The sequence below is a fragment of the Centropristis striata genome, chromosome 8, assembly GCF_030273125.1.
Source record: "Centropristis striata isolate RG_2023a ecotype Rhode Island chromosome 8, C.striata_1.0, whole genome shotgun sequence".
Classification (NCBI taxonomy): domain Eukaryota; kingdom Metazoa; phylum Chordata; class Actinopteri; order Perciformes; family Serranidae; genus Centropristis; species Centropristis striata.
In genome coordinates this window covers 1,177,247-1,198,052 of record NC_081524.1, presented here as the reverse complement: position 1 = coordinate 1,198,052, position 20,806 = coordinate 1,177,247, and positions in this window count along the sequence as shown.

Below are 20,806 nucleotides of genomic sequence, written 5' to 3'. Positions count from 1 at the left end.
TACAGGCGCAAGACACAAAATTACAAAAAAAGACACAAAATGACAGAAAAGGACACAAAATTACTTAAAAAGGACACAAAATCACCAAAAAATACACAGAATTACCAAAAAAGACACAAAAGTATTTTTAAAAAGACCCAAGATTATTAAAAAGACACACAATTATTAAAACAAGACAGAAAATTATCTCCATGTGCATCAGGATATCGTGTGGGGAAGTTGTGGAAATAACGCTGCAGAGTTCTGCTTTTTTTCAGTTTGATTCAGAACCATGTTTATCAGTGCAGCTTGTTGTTTGTGTGTGTTTGATAAAATGCTGCAGTTGTTGTCGTCAACATGTTTGATATCAGTTCAGTTTGACTGATTATTTGTTGGTCAGTCTGAGGCTTTGACTCATTGTGGAGAAATAAAAAGACTGAAGTCAGATGGATTTTCTCTGATTGGACAAAATAATTCTTGACTGAATTTAATTTAGTGGACAGTCACATCCCACTCACACACACTCATATTTATATTAACGTCAATCAAGAATGTGTGTGTGTGTGTGTGTGTGTGTGTGTGTGTGGTTGTTAGAAACAGAGACGTTAGAGTGTAACAGGACTGAACACATGCTGAGCAGATGAAATCACCACTAATCCAACTGTAAATCTGTCTGAGAGAACAACAGATCCAGACTGAACCAGGAGAACATTACAGGAACATTACAGGAACATTACAGGAACATTACAGGAACATTACAGGAACATGATCTCTGAGAGGAGGAAGGTGCATTCAGAGGTAGAAGAATCTTATAGATCAGGGGTCTCAAACTCAAGATACCTGGGGGCCGCTGGAGGCAGTATCAGAATCACCAAAAAAAGACACAAAATGACAGAAAATAGATACAAAATGACCAAAAGAGACACAAAATGACAAAAAAAAAACTAAATTACTTAAAAAAAGACACAAAATGATAAAAAAAAAGACACAAAATGACCAAAAAAGACACAAAATTATTTAAAAAGTCACAAAATTATTAAAAAAAGACACTAAATTATTTTTAAAAAGACACAAAATGACCCAAAAAGACACAAAAAAGACACAAAATTACTAAAAAAGACACAGAATTACCAAAAAAGACACTAAATTATTTTTAAAAAGACACAAAATGACCCAAAAAGACACAAAAAAGACACAAATTACTAAAAAAGACAAAAAATGATTACACAATTACTAAAAAAAAGACACAGAATTACCAAAAAAGTCACAAAATTATTTAAAAAGTCACAAAATTATTAAAAAAAGTCACTAAATTATTTTTAAAAAGACACAAAATGACCCAAAAAGACACAAAAAAGACACAAATTACTAAAAAAAGACAAAAAATGATTACACAATTACTAAAAAAAAGACACAGAATTACCAAAAAAGTCACAAAATTATTTAAAAAGTCACAGAATTATTTAAAAAAGACACAAAATGATCAATAAAAGTAATTAAAGGGACCTTCCACACATAACAGGGTAAAGTGCCATTCATATAAAACTCACATTAAATATTTCATATCAAGGTGGGGGCTCTAAAGAGACGTAACGGGCTGGCCTTTGTCCCTGAATGCAGACGAAGTCCCTGTAGGTGAGTTATGTAATGACGCTGTCCAACAGGAACCAGATGAGGCTTTAACACTGAACAGACCGCCAGACGTATGGAAGCTCAGCAGGGACAAACACACATCTCACGCTTCGTTTCCACTTTTCAAACAGCTTCCAGTCTGAACTTCAGTTTCTCTGATTCTGAAGTCTAAACAGTCTTTTACCGGCCGTTCCTCGTCTATTTTTTATGTTTCTTTTGGCCATTTTATGTACTTTTGGCAACCTTTTGTTGGTCATTTGTGTATTTTTCTGATCATTTTGGGTTTTTTGGTCATTTTATATCTTTCTTTGGGTTTATTTTATGCGTTTTTAGCTAATTTTGTGTCTTTTCTTGGTCATTTGGTGCCTTTTGTGTTTCTTTTGGTCATTTTATGGACTTTTCTGGTCATTTTGTGTTTTTTTTAGTCAATATATGTCTCTTTTGATTATTTGGTGTCTTTTTGACCTTTTCTGGTCATTTGTTGTTGTTTTTTGTTATTTCGTGCCTTCTTGTGTTTCTTTTGGTAAGTTGATGTATTTTTTTTAATTTTGTGTCTTTTTCTGGTCATTTTGAGTTTTTTGGGAGGATTTTATATCTTTCTTTGGTCATTTTGTGTCTTTTTATGGGTTATTTGGTGCCTTTGGGGGGTAATTTTTTTGTCTTTGTTTGGTTATTTGGTGCCTCTTATGTATTTTTTTGATCAATTTGTGTCTTTCTTTGGTCATTCTGTGTCTCTTTTGGTTATTTGGTGCCTTTCTTTCTTTCTTTTTTGGGGTTTTTGGGTCATTTTATATCTTTCTTTTGTCCTTTTATGTATTTTTTGCATGAATTTGTGTCTTTTTAGGGTAATTTTTGGTCTTTTTTTTGTCATTTGGTTCATTTTTGTGTCTATTTTGGTCATTTTATGTGTTTTTGGAAACTTTTTATCTTTATTTTGGTCATTGAAGTCTTTTTCTGGTCATTCTGTGTCTCTTTTGGTTATTTGGTGCCTTTTTTGGGTCTTTTTCTGGTCATTTTGCGTCTGTTGGAGTTTGTTGGAAACTAAATGTACCGTTAATTATCGGTGTTGATTGAAAACGTGACAGCTCTCCAGCCTCATTTACAGACACGAGTCTCCAGAAGTCAAAGTGATTCACTCGTTAAATACAAACCTAAGGAACGTGTGATTCATGTGTGAAAACTTCATGTTTTTGTTAAATAGATTCATTCATTTCCTTTTAAATTCCACTAAATTGACTTGACTTAACACAAAAGTAAGATGGAAGTGATGTGAAGCCGTCAGCTGTGAGTCTGATAAGAGAGAAGCTTGAGGGGAAACTCTGTTTACAGTCCAGCAGCAACAAGATAACAGATCAATGATTGAAATCAGATTTATCTTCAGGTCAAACAGAGACAGGAACGCTCACTAACAGACTCTTTATCCTCCTAAAGATTCTCTCAGAAACTGTAAAAACAGCCGTTATCTTCACAGTCTGAACTCTCCGACGGTCCTTTAACGCAGCTATTCTCAACCTTGGGGTCCCAATTGATTTCTGGGGGTCGCCAAATCATTCTGGAAGTCAGCTCTGTCTCCACTGTGTTAAAGTGTTCATGTGTTAATGTGTTTTAGCCTTTTTGGTCACTTAATGTCTTTTTTTGGGGTAATTTTGTGACTTTTTTGGTCATTTTATGTCTTTTTAGTCAATTTGTGTCTTTTTGGTCATTTTGTTTCCTTTTTTTGGTCATTTTGTTTCTTTTTTTTGGTCATTTTGTTTCTTTTTTGGTTGATCTGAACTGTGCGTGTGAGATTGTGTTCAGTGAGTGGGGGTCGCGGACAACATGCATGTTAAATTGGGGGTCGCGACTCAAAAAGGTTGAGAACTACTGTATTAGTGGATCATTGGGTACGAAAGTTTCTGTTATAAAAAGTGACCGTTACTTGTGTTGAATGGTAAATGTTCCTGCACTTATTTAACTCTTTTCTAGTCTTTGCGACCACTCAAAGCTCTTCACACTACAGACTGACTCATTCACCCGTTCACACATTCATCCTGGTGGCAGAGGCTACCCTAACGCTGCCTCCTGCCACCAGCAGGAATTCATTCACACACCGATGAACACAGCATCGGGAGCCATTTGGGGTTCAGTATCTTGCTCAAGGATACTTCAACATGTAGCTGCTATGGTCGGGGATCGAACCACCAACCCTCCGATCACTGGGCGACCGCTCTACCAACTGAGCCACAGCCACCCCTAAATGTTGATATTAGTGTCAGAATCTCTTTATTTTAAATACATTTATTCTAAAATTTGTTTCTTTTTTTGTTAATTTAATGTCTTTTTTGGTCATTTTTTACGTCTTTTTGAAATGGTGTGTCTTTTTCTGTAATATTTTGTGTCTTTTTTTGTCATTTTCTGCCTTTTTTTGTCATTTTTACATCTTTTTGGGTCATTTTCTGTCTTTCTTCGGACATTTTGTGTCTTTTTCTGTAATTTGGTGTCTTTTTTGTCATTTTGTGTCTTTTTTTTGTCATTTTTACATCTTTTTGGGTCATTTTCTATCTTTCTTCGGACATTTTGTGTCTTTTTCTGTAATATTTTGTGTCTTTTTTGTCATTTTCTGTCTTTTTTTGTCATTTTTACATCTTTTTGGGTCATTTTCTGTCTTTCTTCGGACATTTTGTGTCTTTTTCTGTAATTTGGTGTCTTTTTTGTCATTTTGTGTCTTTTTTTGTCATTTTTACGTCTTTTTGGGTCATTTTCTGTCTTTCTTTGGAAATGTCTTTTTTTTGGTGATGTTATGTCATTTCTTTTGGTCATCTTTTTTTGTGTGGGAACTTGGAAAAATGTTAATTTTAATAAATTCAGTTTTATTCCAATCTTTTAAAATATGTTTCTGTCATTCTAACTGTTATTCTGCTCAAAGACTGTTTGACTTGTTCTGGTTGATTCCACAGAGCTGCAGGATTTATAGAGATTATAGAGATTTTATATATTACAGAGAAAAATGTAGAAAGATAAAAACACCCTGAAATCAAATATTATTGTATTACAAGTAAGAATTCAGGTAATTATCAGTTTGTTCAGGACATTTTTGACATTCAGTCTGTCAACTTTTGAACGGTTTAACTACTTTATTGCAGCTGTAAACTCTTATTTTCAGAATATGTTTTAGTTTTGTGGAGTTTGGTGAGTGATGAACTTCCATACATGACTCTGACTGCAGCTTTTATCTCCCAACAGCAGAAACTGAAACAGCTTGACAGAGAAAGAGAGAAAACTCTTCAAAAGAGCCTGAAGAACAAAAGAAGAAGAAGAAAGTGAAGCATGGAGGATGGGAGAGTCTCCATGTGTTTCACATCTAGAACGATGTGAAGAACTCCGACTGAGAGGAAGAACCAACTGTTAGAGCAGCGTTCTGAGCTTCAGCTTACACTCTCTGCTTTATGCTCATTTTCTATCTTTCTTTGGTCATTTTTTGTCCTTTTTTGGCCTATTTTATGCATTTTTGGGGTATTTTTTTGTTGTCTTTTTTGTCATTTGGTGCCTTTTTGTGTCTCTGTTTTAGTCATTTATGTATTTTTTTGGTCACTCTATGTCTCTTTTGGTTATTTTGTCCATATTTTGTGTCTCTCTGGTCATTTTATGTATTATTCTGGTCATTTGGGGTTTTTTTTGGCCATTTTATATCATTCTTTGGTCAATTTGTTGTTGTTTTTTTGTCATTTGGTGCCTTTTTGTGTCTCTTTTTTAGTCATTTATGTATTTTTTTGGTCATTCTATGTCTCTTTTGGTTATTTTGTCCATATTTTGTGTCTCTTTTGGTCATTTTATGTATTTTTGGTAATTCTGTGTCTTTTTTCTGTTCATTTTATCTATTATTCTGGTCATTTGGGGGTTTTTTTTGGCCATTTTATATCATTCTTTGGTCAATTTGTTGTTGTTTTTAGGTTATTTGGTGCCTTTTTTGCATAATTTTATGTCTTTTTGTGGTAATTTTTGTGTCTCTTTTGGTCATTTTGTGTATTTTTGGTAATTTTGTGTCCTCTTTTTAGTCACTTAGGACTTTTTCTGGTCATTTTGTGTCTTTTGTTGGTAATTTTGTTTTGTTTTTGATCATTTTATATCATTCTTTGGTCATTTTTGTGACTTTTCTGGGTTATTTAGTGACTTTTTTTGCGTAATCTTATGTATTTTTGTGGTATTTTTTGTCATTTGATGGCTTTTTTTGTGTCTCTTTTGGTCATTTTATGTATTTTTCTGGCCATTTTGTGTCTTTTGTTGGTCATCTGAGTCTCTTTTTTGTTATTTGGTGCCTTTTAAGGTCTTTTTCTGGTGATTTTATGTATTTTTCTGGTCATTTGGGTTTTTTTGGTCAGCTTATATCATTCTTTTGTCATTTTTGGTTATTTTGTGCGTATTTTGTGGTAATTTTTTGTCTTTTTTATGGTCATTTATGCATTTTTCTGGTCATTTGTGTTTTTTTGTTGGTAATTTTTATCTTCTTTTGTCATTTTGTAATTTGATGTCATTTTGGGGTAATCTTTTGTCTCTGTGAGCTTAAAATCTTTGCTTTGTAATACAAAAAAGTCACAAAACAGAATGCATCAATTTCAAAATGCATAATCACAAAAAAATAAATTCAGCATCAGTTTGAACATCAAATTACGATATTAAATGTAAAATATCTCGTCTTTGTTCTGCATTCAATTAAACGTCAAACTCACAAAGTCAGTTTTTATTTGCGTCCCAAATCCTTTTTTACTTGCGGTTGTTAGTTGTTTGTATAAAGTTGAAACAATTAGTCAGTTGAGTGACAGAAAAATTATTTTTCTAACTAAACAATCATTTTTTTAAAAACTTTTAAAGCAAAAAAGCCAAAACAAGCGGAACATGTGCTGCTTGGAGCTGCTCAGAAATGATGATTTACTGAACATCTTTGAATTTTTTTGGACATTTATTCCTCCACAGACAGCAGGAAATACCATCTAAAACTGAAAAACTGCCAGAAACAGACTTATGTAACATATAATGATCAATAATTAAAGTGCAGCAGCCACATGTTTTACTGAAGCTCCTTCAAAGTAAAGTTCAACTGCACCAACGTGCAATAAAACATGAATCTATAAACTTGTTTTACACCTTAAATAGACTCTCAACAGTAAAATATTCTGCACTTAGTTTGTAATTACTCGATTATTTCCATTTTACAACACTTCACACTTCACACTTTACCCCTTATCATCTGTCAGCTGCAGACACTCTGCACACTCTGCATGCAAAACATGTGATAAACTCTTAAAAATATGCACCAACATTTATGCACAAAGTCAAAACCAAAACTATTCATACGTGCAAATCAACATTAAATTAAACACGTTTTTTGCAGCGTAGACGGACAAACACACACAAGCTCCAACAGGAGAAACAGACTGAAACAGCTGGATCTGATCCCTTAACTGGTGTTTTTACTACATTAATGAAGCATCCAGGTGAGTTACAGTGTTCAGGTATCAGCAGGTAACACGTCTCTCGCTCTAACAAACTCCCTGACACACTTCCTGCTCTCTGTTTTAGTTCATTCATGCAGAGTGAAGAGTGAAGAGACTTACAGGTCTACTGCTCCGCGTCCGTCCCTCTGCAGCTCAGCACTAGACTCCTGCAGCCATGTAGGGAGGTGCAGCTGGCTCCTGCAGGAGGCACCTCCCCTCCCAGCCCGCCACTCCTCCCACCTCCTGCAGCCTCCTCCTGCAGCCTGCAGCACAAACACACAGACAGCTTTCTGTATCTGGTCATTAACCTCTTGACTCGTCTCATCCTGCATCTATTTAAACTTTTAAAACCACTTTTAAACCATGTTGGTGTCAGAGAGAGGAGGAAGAATAATTAAAAAAACATTTTTAGTCCTCATTACAAGTTGTGTTTTATACATATATATTAAAATGAAGCATTGAAAAAAAAAAAAAAATAAATAACAATAATTGTAGATTTTTAAACGTCTACTTCTCCGGCATAATTTCACCTAGAGACTCCATTTAAACTTTAAACAGTAGACACAAGTCTTGTGTATCGGTGTATTAATCCACGTTTTGATAGGTCATATAGTTTTTTATCAATCCCTGTTCAATGACCATGATCATTTTTGGAGAAATTCTGAGATTATAATGGGTGTGTATTGCACGGAATATTCGTGTCACAGTGTGTGACATCATCACCAGAGTATAGAGGGAGAGAAAAAACTGTCAAAAAATAAATTTGTAAACTGCGCTCCAGGCCGCAAATTCCACTCTACAGAAATAATTTATACATAGAAACGTAGGAAAATTAGTCTTCTCCCTCACAATCCTCTGGTAAAGCTGTCAGAGTTATAGTTTGGGCGTAGGACGCACAGATGATCCACCAACACCACCAACAGCCTCATTGGCTCCCATATTAAAAACGCAGGAAGACTTCTGTAGGAAATCATATTTTACAGTTTCTCAGATCGCTCTTACAAAGCTATTTCTTAATTTTTCTTCACAAAAACCATATGTAGACGTTCAGGAAGAACTCAGGACGCTCAAAGTGAAGTCGGATCAATGATAGGTATTATGGTTTTGCCAAAAATGCTTTCTGTTCGAGGCCAGAAATTCCAGTCTGTCCACCTCTGGCTGCTGTCACTGTTCCAGGACATTCTACAGCTGCAGTTAATTCTATTGATTGCTCTGCTCTGATTGGTCGGCACCAAACCCTTTGATCCTTTCATCCTTTGATGTATCTCTCACAGAAAGAGAGAACCAGACAGACAGACAGACAGACAGACAGGTAACTTTATGTGATTACAGTTACACACACATGCGTAAGCGCGCACACTCCTCCAGATACACATGTTTCACACACACACACACACACACACACACACACACACACACACACACACACACACACGCACGCACACACAGACACACACCGGCAGTAGCACCCATGGCCCTTTCAGAATTTCCCCAGAGGATTTTTATTTATTTATTATTATTTCAAAGGTTTTTAGGTCTTACATTTTAAATGTATTTTTTATTTTTTAAAGATTTTTTGGTAAAAATTGTTTGAGGTCCATAACTTTTTATTTATTTATTTTAAAGGTTTTTAGGTCTTACATTATTTTATATATATTTAAAAGGATTTTTAGGTGCTCAACATTTTATTTTATTTTATTTTTTTAAGGTTTTTAGATCTTACATTCTTCCAGTCGGGCCAGTGTGTGTGAAGCTCCTCGCTGTGTATAAAAAGCTCTTCCTTCTCCTGTTTTAATCAGTGAATCTCATGTTATCAGTTGATCCTGAAGGAAACGCCCCTCGTTGGGCTCTTGGTGCCCTGTGCGAGGCCACACCCTGTCCAGGGGCCCACAGGAAACTGGTCCTGGACCAGTCTCACTGCAGATAACAAACACTGTTCAGGTCCTCCGGATATTTATCTGTCCTCAGGATTTACATCACAATTATTCACAGCAGGAGAACAACATTAACCCTCTGAACGCTGGAACAGGTCGTCTTTAAAGGTCGCAACTAGTTCATCTTTTACCATAGAAATAAACTGTAAAGACAGACATTAAGGTCAGTTAACGCATCATCAGTTATGAATGTTTCAGTTATAAAAAGTGACCAAAACTTGTGTTAAATGTTGATATTTGTGTCAGAATGTCTTTATTCTCCATGTGTCATTTAAAATAAAGCGTTTACACAGAGCAGAGAGGAGAGGACAGGAGAGGCTGGAAACATGACAATTGTTCAATATGTACAATACGTGGACTTTTTTTGTTGGGTAATTTCACGTCTTGTTTCGGTAATATTTGGGTAATTTTGTGTCTTTTTTGTCATTTTGAGTCTTTTTTGGTAATTTCTGTAAATTTTGTGTTGTTTTTTTTAAATTAACGTTGTTTTTGAGGTAATTTTGCAATTCTCTTTTTCGTCAATTTGTATCTTTTAGGGTAATTTTTGGAAATTTTGTATCTTTTTCGGAAATTTTGTCGGTCATGAGACAAATATTCACTGAGAATCTGTTTACACAGAGCAGAGAGGAGAGGACAGGAGAGGCTGTTTACACAGAGCAGAGAGGAGAGGACAGGAGAGGCTGTTTACACAGAGCAGAGAGGAGAGGACAGGAGAGGCTGTTTACACAGAGCAGAGAGGAGAGGACAGGAGAGGCTGTTTACACAGAGCAGAGAGGAGAGGACAGGAGAGGCTGGAAACATGACAATACTTCAATATGTAAACTATGTGGATTTTTTTTGAGTAATTTCACGTCTTGTTTTGGTACTTTTGTGTCTTTTTGGGGAAATATTGTGTATTTTTTGGCCATTTTACATCTTTTTTGTTATTTTACATCTTGGATCGGTAATTTTGAGTGTTTTCTTGTAAATTTTTGTAAATTTTGTGGTTTTATAAAAAAATTACGTCTTTTTTGTGGTAATTTTGCAACTTTTTTGTCATAGTAACTTACTCTTCTTTACTGTTATTTGACGGAAAGTGTTTGGAAACTTTTGCTGTTTTTATGCGGTAAAACATGTAAAAGAAAATCTGATCATATCAGAGTGTTTTTACATACGAACATGTCTGGAGGAATTTAAACATGTTATAAAACAGATGTTTGAGCTGCTGGGAACAGAGTGTGTGTGTGTGTGTGTGTGTGTGTGTGTGTGTGTTTATTTTGGCAGAATGAACAGACATTGTGGCTGATATCTAGAGATGTGAACATACAGGATTCTTTATGGAAGAGTGTTTGGATTAGAGAGGAGGAGGAGGAGGAGAGAGAGAGGAGGAGGAGGAGGAGAGGAAGAGTTACAACAGAAAATGTGACGAGTGAAAGATTTAATCCTTTAGAGGTTTTAGAGTCAGAGGGTCGCCGGTTCGAATCCCGGTCTGACAGGTCAACCACTGAAGTAAAGCTTTATAGATAAATATAAAACACTGTTTTACCTGATAAATATTATATTTATTGTCAGCTCAGTGCTTCTTATCATCACATCAGACAGTGTTACTCTGTATCACCTTATCTTGATATCTGTATTAATCACAATATAAAGCCAATGACAGACGATCAATGACTGAATGGAGCTCCAGCTGGCTGTGAGTCAGAGGTCGTTTCTCCTCCACGTCTGATAAACAAACTGGGAAATCTCCATTTACAGTAATATCTGCATCCATGTTTCAGCTGTGAATCACCTCACTGACAGTCAAAACAACCTCCAGATCACTTCCTGCTGAGTCAGCCAGCAGAAACATCTGTCCTGATGTTTCTATCAAAGACCACAGAGGGTTAAAAACCAGGAGCATCTTCAGCTCCTCCTTCAGTCTGAGGAGCAGCTCAGTTAGAGGAGGAGGTCAACTCTCTGGAGTCCATGAAACTTCCAAGTATCGGCTTGATACTCTCTATATATTTGATATTAACATAAAAAACTAGATGTTATCCTCATTTTACGTCTTATCTGTAATATGTGCAACGTGTGCTGAGATTTGCAACATTTAAAAATTATTTACTGAGCATGATTGTGTTTTGTACGACGGCGTATTAGGGCCAAGTATGAAAAAAAAATATTAATATGGATCAGGTGGAAGGGGGTAATATTTTTAGAAAAAACTTGAAAATTCACAAGATAAAAGTGGCCGATCTATGAGAAAAAACTTGCAAATTAACAAGATTAAAGTGGCAAATCTGCGATAAAAATGTCACAGATTTAGGAGAAAAAAAGGGGCAATTTTTTTTCCATACGTAGTTTTGAAAGTAAAGAAAAAGTATTTCTTTAATTCAGTTTTTAGTTTTTATTGATCTCCTTTGAGTTTACAGAGTATTTCTTGTAAATGTAACACTATAATCCCAAAATATCAATTTCCCCCCACAATTTTACCACTTTGATCTCTGAGATTTTAATTACTTTTTTTTAAAAACTACTTTTCAAAAAGAATTCTTGGAAATTTACCTACCACTTTAATTTGGGAGCATTTCTATGTTTTTTGTCTTGCAAATGTATAACTTTATAATCTCAGATAATATTCAAGTTATTCTCTTGTAAATATGTGAGTATACTCACATAGAGGATACTCTATAGCAGAAAGTCTTCCAGCTGGTTCTGAGCTTCACTTATCAAACAAACGTGAAAGATTAAAAACCATGAAGTGGTTCAACAGTTTGGTCTAACAGCAGCCAACACTGTCGGCTGGCTGAGGGGTCAAAGGTCAGCTCATCGTCAGGTTATAGGAGCGAGCTCACAGAATGACATCATGTGAATTTATAACTTTTACAGCTTCATATGCAGTAAAACATCATTCTCTGACGTCAGAAACGTTTGTTACAGTGAAGAAAAACTGATTATTAACACATGTTCACACAGTAAAAACCTCAACAACAGTTTAATGGATAACAGTACAGTGTGTGTGTGTGTGTGTGTGTGTGTGTGTGTGTGTGTGTGTGTGTGTGTGTGTGTGTGTGTGTGCCCCCAGACCCCCTAGAGCAGGGGTGTCAAACTCAAATACACAGTGGGCCAAAATTTTAAACTTGGACAAAGTCGCGGGCCAACATTGATATTTATTGAAAAAATGGACCTAAACAAGTTCAAACGAAATGGAACAAGCAAAGCTTGATATAACTTAATATTGCAAACATGCAAAATCAAATATCAAATAAAACAAACAAACAAACACATCAATGGCATTCATTTCTTGAATAAAATTTAAATAAAAATCGTATGTCCCTTTATTTTATATGCGGCCTTCTTTAAATTTCTTTAAAAATCTGGGATTTGTAGTATTATTTGCGCTGTGTAATACCGGCTGGCCAGCTCTGGTTGTCATTTGGTATTTCCTCGCGGGCCAAATATAATTATACTGCGGGCCAAATTTGGCCCACGGGCCAGAGTTTGACACCCCTGCCCTAGATGGTTCTGTGCCCCCCCCCAGACTCTCATGAAGTCATATAAAACACTGGCATAATATCACGATATTTTGCATGGCAATAATATATTGATTCCTTCAGTTAGCTCTGTGGCAATAATGTGTGTGTGCTAACAGGCTAACAGTTAGCTCTGTAGCAATAGTGTGTGTGTGCTAACAGGCTAACAGTTAGCTCTGTAGCAGTACAGTGTGTGTGTGCTAACAGGCTAACAGCTAGCTCTGTAGCAGTAGTGTGTGTGTGCTAACAGGCTAACAGCTAGCTCTGTAGCAGTACAGTGTGTATGTGCTAACAGGCAAACAGTTAGCTCTGTAGCAGTACAGTGTGTATGTGATCACAGGCTAACAGTTAGCTCTGTAGCAGTAGTGTGTGTGTGTGTGCTAACAGGCTAACAGTTAGCTCTGTAGAAATAGTGTGTGTGTGCTAACAGGCTAACAGTTAGCTCTGTAGCAGTAGTGTGTGTGTGCTAACAGGCTAACAGTTAGCTCTGTAGCAGTACAGTGTGTGTGTGCTAACAGGCTAACAGTTAGCTCTGTGAAATAGTGTGTGTGTGCTAACAGGCTAACAGTTAGCTCTGTAGCAGTACAGTGTGTATGTGCTAACAGGCTAACAGTTAGCTCTGTAGCAGTACAGTGTGTATGTGATAACAGGCTAACAGTTAGCTCTGTAGCAGTAGTGTGTGTGTGCTAACAGGCAAACAGTTAGCTCTGTAGCAGTACAGTGTGTATGTGATCACAGGCTAACAGTTAGCTCTGTAGTAGTAGTGTGTGTGTGCCAACAGGCTAACAGTTAGCTCTGTAGCAGTAGTGTGTGTGTGCTCACAGGCTAACAGTTAGCTCTGTAGCAGTACAGTGTGTGTGTGCTAACAGGCTAACAGTTAGCTCTGTAGAAATAGTGTGTGTGTGCTAACAGGCTAACAGTTAGCTCTGTAGCAGTACAGTGTGTGTGTGCTAACAGGCTAACAGTTAGCTCTGTAGCAGTACAGTGTGTATGTGTTAACAGGCTAACAGTTAGCTCTGTAGCAGTACAGTGTGTATGTGCTAACAGGCTAACAGTTAGCTCTGTAGCAGTACAGTGTATATGTGATAACAGGCTAACAGTTAGCTCTGTAGCAGTAGTGTGTGTGTGCTAACAGGCTAACAGTTAGCTCTGTAGCAGTAGTGTGTGTGTGCTAACAGGCTAACAGTTAGCTCTGTAGCAGTACAGTGTGTATGTGCTAACAGGCTAACAGTTAGCTCTGTAGCAGTACAGTGTGTGTGTGCTGCAGCAGGATGTGTTGAACACATCACTAAACTAACAAACCGTGGCTGGTCCATGAACACAGAGAGATGAACAGAGGATGAATCTGTGATCGTTGAAGCAGCCTGCAGTCAGACTCTGGACCGACATGCTCAGCGTTCTGTCCAAACCTCACATGAAGCCATGAAGTTCTGCCTCATAAACAATCATTAAAGCTAACAGACTGATAAATGGTCTCTCCTGGAGGACAGAGAGGCCACCGGGACCGGGTCCCGTCTGTCTCCTGCAGATGTTTGGTTTCTCTGCCAACCAGGAAACATGGAGCAGCTCAGACAGGCTGAAGGATTATAATAAACCGGCCCAAAGCCTCTTTATTTTAACATTTAATTTAGGATTTAACTGTCTTATGAGACATCACTCACATCCTGCAAGAGGAGGAGGATTCTCAACAACTTAAATCTAAAATAAATATAAAGACCTTTATAAGACCGTTATGAATCCATTTTACAGCCACACAGACAAAAAAAAGTATTCTGTATTAATATGAGAGAGAGAGTCCCAGAATAACTTAAATCACCAATTGTGGCCCTAATGACGATATTTTGTGGCCCCCACCTTGATATGAAAGTTTAATGTGAGTTTTATATGAATGGCACTTTACCATGTTGTGTGTGGAAGGTCCCTTTAATTACTGTTTTTGGTCATTTTGTGTCTTTTTAAAATAATTTTGTGTCTTTTTAAAATAATTTTGTGACTTTTTAAATAATTTTGGTAATTTTGTAATAATTTTGCGTCTTTTTTTAGTAATTTTGTGTCTCTTTTGGTCATTTTGTATCTTTTTTCTGTCATTTTGTGTCTTTTTATTATCATTTGTGTCTTTTTTAAGTAATTTAGTTTTTTCTGTCATTTTGTGTCTTGTTTTGGTCATTTTGTTTATTTTTTTTGAAGTAATTTAGTTTTTTCTGTCATTTTGTGTCTTTTTTGTGTAATTTTGTGTCTTTTTAAAAATATTTTTGTGTCTTTTTTTAAATAATTTTAAATTTAGTGTTTTTTTCAGTCATTTTGTGTCTTTTTTATTTTAGTAATTTTGTCTTTTTTGGTCATTTTGTGTCTTTTTTTGGTCGTTTTGTGTCTTTTTTTTGGTATTTTTGTGTCTTTTTTTTGGTCATTTTGATACTGCCTCCAGCAGCCCCCAGGTAATTAGAGTTTGAGACCCCTGACTTAAAGTGAATTATTTTATTCATATTACCAGGCCAGAATAACTTGTAAAGTGTATAAATGTATTCCAACTACCAGTCTCGTTAACTCTTCACCTCTTCACAGCCACTCGACCTTTTTATTGCTGCTCTCCTGTAATGATGTTCAAGTTTATTCTCTCTGAGTCTCAGTGGAGTTTCTCTTAGTAACACTTCAATTGATTTGGTATTACAAAAATGTCCATTTCCTGCCAACTGTTGGGCTTCGTTGGCAGGAACTCTGACTGTGTGTGTGTGTGTGTGTGTAGTGCTGTCTCTTCTTCTTCTCAATAAAACTAACAGTTTACAGTCTCCTTCGACAATCTGAGGCTCAGAATCCGCCTTTTTTAACCCTCCAATGGATAGAAAAATAGCAATTTTTACTACTTTTCTCATGTTTTTTCTTGTATATTTACCACTTTATTCTTTTCTTGCAAATTTATAATTTAATCATCAATAAATGTGTGACTTTTTCTTTTAAATTAGACACTTTAATCTAAGAGAATATTCATTTTTTTTACCCCACGAATTTACAGCTTTTATCTCAGAGAATGTCTGCGGATTCCTCGCAATTTTGTGATTTTTTTTTTCTACTTTTCCATTTTTTTGTCTTGTATATTAATCACTTTAATCTCAAACTTTTTTTTCTTGCAAATGTATGACTATCATCTCAGATAATCAAGTTTTTTCTTATACATTTTCCACTTTAATCTCAGATAATTTCTATGTTTTTTCCTTGCAAATTTATAATTTCATAATCAATACATTTGTGAGTCTTTCTTGTAAATTAGAGTCTTTAATCTCAGAGAATATCCATTTCCCCCCACCACAAATTTTCCACTTTTATCTCTGAGAATGTCTGCAGTTTTCTCGCAATTTTGTGACTTTTTTTCTACTTTTTTCTTGTATATTAACCACTTTAATCTTTTTTTTTTTATTGTGAATGTATAACTTTTATAATCCCAGATAATATTCAAGTTTTTTCTTAGAAATTTGACACGTGAATCTCATAAAATATGTAAGAATTATGAACCAGACAAACAGAGAAACCATGTATGAGGGTTTTTCTGCAGTCTTTGTGAAAGCTGATGAAAGTGACCCACCTCCCTCCTGGGAACTTCTGGGCCCTCCCATTGGCTCGGGGAGCGGGGTCCTCGGGGCTGCTGGTGGACCGTCTCAGAGCAGAACTGATCTGTGTCGCAGATTATATAATTTTCCCCATTTCACTTTTTCACAACTGTAAAACAATGAAACTAGAATCACACAGCAGTTTTTTGTAACAACATTTAAAACTTGAGTACAATTTCAGAAAAGTGTTGTTTCAGTACATTACTTTTGGTCTATTTGTGGTCCGAGGAGTCAGAGACTGGAGAACTCTTTTTGGTTTCCTGCGAGCAGCTTTCACCAGGATCCCTCTTTAAAATATCCAGTTTCCTTTATACTTCCATGGAGTTACTGCGGAGAGCTCAGTGACTGGAAAACACTCATAAGAGATCCTAGTTTTTAGGAAATTTTATTACTGTAACTGCCAATTTTTGAGAAGAGAAGCCCTGACCCAACATTTCCTCTTAGGACATGTGTGATCAGGCATTTAAAATAAAAAAGTTAAGTTGAATTATTAAGAATGGTTGTTTTTTAAAGCAATCTAAGCACTGACAGGTGGGAAAACAGTACCAAATTGCCCCCAAAATACCCACTTTATACACTTTAGTTGTAGAATTACAAACGTCCCTAAGGAGCATTTAGGAAGCCATCTTTTAGCTTGGAGGCTAATGTGGCTAATTGATCGTTCGCAAAACTCCTCCCCCTAATGCTCCTCGTCCAATCATAGCCTTCGCAACCGTTACTAAGAGAAGAAGGTCCGTCAAGCTTTGAGCTCTGAGCAACAAGGTGAACCGGTCTGTTCACAAGGTGAACCGGTCTGACCAGGTACCCTCAGAGTTCAGAGGGAGGAGTCAATTTTTCCCCTTTTCCAAAACTCAAAAATCAACTCCAATTTAATATCTCAGAAATCAAGAGACTCACATAGGTCTGCTCCGAGTTAAGCTGCTAGCTAGCTAACGATTGTCTAGTTGTTAGCTGAGATAACCCAAACCGGATTTAACAGCTGTGGTTCCTGTCAACTAGTTTTCTTACCACTACTAGTGCAGAACAAATCCAACAAACTGAAATGAATCACCATCTGTAAAATGAGCACGCGAAGCTAGCTAGCAATGTTGCTAGGAGCTTAACATAATACAAGGCTGTACAGAGCTAATAGCTAGCATCACTGTATCCCACATTGGCCGGCTATTGGCTAACAGTCTATCAAGTGTTCACATTAACTTCTAATATAAATGATCATGTTGTGTTTCCAGTTAACTATAGAGACTGTATCCCAAATTAGACACATCTGCAATGCCGCACTTTCCGGTGTTTTCACAGTCATTTCAAATAAAATCGCCACCACCAGTGTAGGTATAATTGATTTTTACATATTTACCAATCTACGTGTGAAATTTCATTTATGTACATGTAGATTTACATGTCTAATTACAATATGAAAGTAACTTTGATGAGAGAAAGCATTAAGAAAGCTGTGACACTCAGGCTACGATCTTAAAAGTCCATCTGTATTTTTACTGTTCTGTATTTTATTCTGAAGGACAGAAGTGTGGTCCGGGTGTGTTGATTACGATGGTTGATAACGGTGATATTTATTTGGCTTACCCAGAAACATCCAATTTACCCCGAAAAACTCAGCAGCCCCCATTGTTTTATTGTTTGTATTATTGTTTTATTGTTTTATTGTTTTACAGCGAGGAGATCCAAGTGTCCGATTTGGGATACAGTTAGCACACAGCTAATTCACCGTCGTTAGCGTTCTTTAGCCGACTCTGGTAAACCCGAGGCTAACGTACACGGTTAAAATAATATATGGTTCGAAAGATAAGAAGTTAGTTTCACACCATTTCATTAATTGGAAGCATAATATGATCATTTATATTAGCAGTTAATGTGAAATTTTGATAGAACCTTAGCCGAACGGTGTCCGATTTGGGAACCAGTTACGCTAAGTAGTGTGAAACTAGAGTCTAACTTCTTATCTTTCAAACCGTATAATTTTTTAACCGTGTACGTTAGCCTCGGGTTTAGCAGAGTCGGCTAAAGGACGCTAACGCCAGTGAATGAGCCTAGCGATATCATCGTAAAACAACAATGAGCTGCTGATTGTTTCTGGGTAATAATAAATATATAATAACACACCTGGTCCGGTTCAGTATTCATTCAGTCCTTCAAAATAAGTCACAGATCAGTTAAATCACAGATGCACTCTGTAGCACCAGTGCTATAAGCAGAAAGAGTTCATGTACAGCCCTGTACTGTATATATCAATGTTGAACATAAAGTCTAGGCCATTATTAACCTATTTTATTTGGATCTTTTTAGCATTTTGTGAATGGGCAGCCGACCTCACAGAGGTATTAAAAGTAAGTAAAAAGGTAGTAAAAACACTCGCTAACACATCGCCGGTCAGCTCCATGGCTACTGAAAGTCCTGGAAGCTTGTCGGACATAGCAACAGTAACTAAGGGGGCGGAGGTTTTTCCAACGGTCAATTAGCACCGCTGACATTATCAGCTAACATTAGCAGCTAACATTAGCATTAGCTTGTTTGTTGCTGTTAGCTGCTTAGCTACAGCAGCTCACCAACTGTATCAGGAAAACACACACAAAAAATGAATTTCAGATGATTTCAATACTACAATACGATAAATAGCATAACACCACAGCCGCTTCATGTCATCAGTCAACATTAGACTGTTAGCCTGTAGCTTAAGTTAGCCACAGTTGCTAATGTAGCTTGTTGCTAGGCAGATTTAGCTGCTAAACTAGCCTTATCCGTTCACCAATCTCCATTAAAATACCAGAGGTTTAATGTTGGATTTGTCACCAGTGAAGCTAAACACACAGCAGAACATTTCTCAACATGTTTTTTTTGTTGTTGCCCTTTTTCATAAATCGGCATACATCCAGTACAAAATGCACTGTCGAAACGCCTACATCGTCCTTTCACTGCACCTGTCTCCATTTAAAAAAACAATGATTTAATGTTGGATGTCTCAACAGTGTAGCCATACACAGAGCAGAATAGTTTTTGGCAGCTTTTTTGATTCATTATGACCCTTTCCATAAACTGGCATACATCCAGTACTAAAAAAACAGTTTGAAACACCTGTAGCATTTCAGTGCACCAATCTCCATTTAAAAAGCGGTGGTTTACCATTTGTCTTCTCAACAGTGATGCTACACACATAGCAGAACAATTTTTGGTAGCTCTTTTGATTAATTATGACCTTTTTCATAAATCGGCATACATCCAGTACATAAAAAACAATTCTGATTGAAATTGTTCATTAGATTAGATTATTATCAACAAACTATATGTACTTAAGTAAATTAACAAAAAAGTAACCGAACTAAATGTACTTATTCAGTGGTGGAAAGTAACTAAGTACATTTACTCAGGTACTGTACTTGTAATTTACTTCAGTATTTCCATTTTATGTAACTTTTTACTTCTACTTCACTACGTTTTAAGGCAAATATTGTACTTTTTACTCCACTACATTTAGCTTTAGTGACTTTTCAGGTCGAGATTCAACATAAAAACATGAACAATTTAAAATGATTGGACTTGTTTTCAAAATTAAATCTTATAAAAGTATATTAAGTGATTAAATGTGCCCTGCCACACATAAAAGCATCAGTACAAATAATCCTATAATATATTTAGAATATATAAATCAATCTGAGTGGGTCCATTCTGCATAACGAGTACTTTTACTTTAGATACTTTAAATACATTTTCTGATACTTTTGTACTTTTACTTCAGTAAGTTTTGAATGCAGGACTTTTACTGTAGTGGAGCCTTTTCACAGTGTGTATTAGTACTTTTACTTCAGTAAGAGATCTGAATACTTCTGTTCTGAAGTCCGGATACCTGCAGCAGACTTTCTAATTTAAGGAATTGGCGCCACCTTGTGGCAGACAGACAGCACTACAGGGTTCAGCTGTCACTGGTTACTTTGGTGAAACATCATTTTTAAGTCTATTGTCTATTGTTGTATTGAATTGTCAAGAGATTAACTTTGCAGTGATGACCGGTTAGAACAATCCTTGATATAAATCATGTGAATGTTTGTGATGGACAGACGACGGCAGACAAGTCTTCAGTTTTAGTGTTATCTGAAAATGTACGTTTTAATCAGAAACAAGTTAAAAACAGTATAAAATGATAGTTTGTTGCAGCAGAAATGTTTCTAATTCCAGATATACCATGTGACCTGAATTTCAATACTCCTGTTTTCATTTGTTTTTGTTTTGGCTACAGTTTATCTAGTTTCAAAAAATAGCACCTGAACTCATCAAGAATGATGAGAAAAAAACCTGAAAGAAGAAGTTCAGGTCCCTGTGGAGCCCCAGCCAAGACCAGCAGAAGGTGGAATCAACAGCCAAAAAAACCCCCCAAAACCCAGCTTAAAGTGGATTTCTTCTAAAATATGGTTATCTTTTTAAGGAAAAACTACAACGGCGTATAAGGGCCAAGTATGAAAAAAATTGATAATAATAGGGATCCAGGGGAAGGGGGTAATATTTTGAGAAAAAACTCACAAATTTACAGATTTATGAGAAAAAAAGTCTGAAAAATAGTGTTTTGTCTTTGTCAAGGAAACCTGAACAGAAAAAAAGTGGCAGATTTGCCAATTTTAATCTCATATACCTGCAACCTTTTTTTTGTAGATTTGAAAAAAAAAAATCTCACAAATCTGCAACTTTTT